Raw genomic sequence first — 2,000 nt, forward strand, 5'->3', positions numbered from 1 at the left:
TCCCACTCCACTTGCTTCCATTTTTGACCCTAAAAATAGTGAGACTTTTTCAGTTTCAAATATTTGCTTTGTTTAGCAGTTATACTACTCACCAATACTTTTTCAAGACCATTACACCAATAAAATAATTTGTAGTGTTTTAGTGGTATTTAACCTTAATGACTTTGTATTTGGCAACGCTCTTCACAGGGTAATAACCCTGGCTCCCTGTCACTGTATGTGGGCATTCTGAAAGGAAACAAATATTACATTCACAAAGTTTAACACTACTATAAACAAGCCATTATAGAATGATAAGTGGTTATTAAGCTAGAATGGGTTGTACTTAGTTACAGTTTTGATATTGTAGTTATTATGGTACAGAAGTTGTATTGAACACTGGTAATTTACTGTAAATGTAATCAACACAAACTTTAGGGTTGGGCAGTTGTAATAAATATATTGGCAAACAAAGACAAGTTAAATCTATGAATTCAAATAAATCTCTATTGTGCTGCCTGGCAGTTGTTCATTGCTTTCTCATAGCAAAGACTAACATGCTTTTGACTGTGAAAACCAAAACCAAAAGCAAAAAACATGTATGTTACTTTCTGACTATGCTATTATGTTGCCAAATAATTGCCAGAAGACTGTAGCTAGGTACTACTGCGCATACTAATCAATTTTGTGGCATTCAGTCCACACTCCTATACAGAAAGCTGGACAAGCAGTAAGTACATCAACATACCTTTCCTTTTTTTCGGCCGCACTGTAGTGGGAGCAGGACAGCCTCCTTCCACAACTTCCACTGTCAAACAAGGTAATAACAACATATTTAAATGTTTATGGTGTGATTTCTGCAAGGATTTGTATCTAACAAAGAGCTGTAGAATATGATGTGTAGGCCCAGGACATCTCTGCAGCGCCACAATATTTAATTTAAAATGGTATTTTAACACACATTTTGCCTTTAACAAATATTGCACCTCCTGTGATTTGAAAATTGCAGTAGGTCATATTATGGAGTTCGATAAGATTTTGATTAGTTGTTCAGCCCTACTGTTAAATAAACAATTGAACATATTAATTTGGACATCGCCCAAACCTAATAGACCACAGCCACTTACAAATGCAAATACAGCCTTCATGAAGACTCACAACAATTAATATAAATCCCAATGTATGGATTACACACATTACATCAACACACCTTTCCTTTTATTCGACAGCACAATAGTGGGAGCAGGACAGCCTCCTTCCACAACTTCATCTGTTAAATATAGAGAAACATTTAAAATATGTAAAAAAATATTTTAAAACATTTGTCAAAATGTTTTTCCAAGGTGAGACAGAGACCTTTAAAGAATGCTCTTTAGACACAGGCCAATTTCGAATAATACAACCAGATGTCCTACACATTTCAAAATTGACGGATGCAACTCTCCACAAAATAAAAGGAATATTGCATACATTCTGCAACATTTTCATATGATATTGCACAACGTGATATTGCAATAACGATAGTGAGTCAATATATTGTGCACTACGAATGGAAAGACACCAAAACACCCAGAAACAATGTCCTAAATATGGGCAAACACAGGCATGATTGAAGTAATGAAGTAATGACAACAGCAGCAGTTCATGGAATTTGATGAGAGGTTCTAATCCAATAATCATTTTAAAATATATATACAGTTGTAGCGAATCAGCTCTATGAAATATTAATAATCAATCATAACTTGTTATAATCGATCATGAATATTTGGATCAGTTAATCGGGCTAACTTGATGTAGCTACATTAACATTACAACCAAATGCTCGGTTCATCCCGTGAACACTCAATATTGGTTATTAATTAATTAATTAATAGAAAGGTACATTTCCGGGGCATGGGAAATATCTTTCTTACTACGTATTAAGAGCAAGTAGTCAAAATCTATGATTAGTGACTTTAGATATGAGCTTGAGACACAGACAACTTTACATGTGACATGAACAAGACTTTATTAACTAGACT

The 2,000-nt window shown here is 34.2% G+C and overlaps 1 long non-coding RNA gene across 1 annotated transcript; it reads right to left on the minus strand.

Moving 5' to 3' along the window:
- LOC127642781 (uncharacterized) lies at window positions 1-774 on the minus strand. Its single transcript, XR_007970409.1, has 3 exons — window positions 728-774; window positions 155-228; window positions 1-29 (listed from the first exon to the last, which is right to left on the minus strand). It is a non-coding gene; the product is annotated as an uncharacterized LOC127642781 (long non-coding RNA).
- Window positions 775-2,000: the final 1,226 nt, after the last annotated feature.

This window comes from Xyrauchen texanus, unplaced genomic scaffold (assembly GCF_025860055.1).
Source record: "Xyrauchen texanus isolate HMW12.3.18 unplaced genomic scaffold, RBS_HiC_50CHRs HiC_scaffold_80, whole genome shotgun sequence".
Taxonomy (NCBI): domain Eukaryota; kingdom Metazoa; phylum Chordata; class Actinopteri; order Cypriniformes; family Catostomidae; genus Xyrauchen; species Xyrauchen texanus.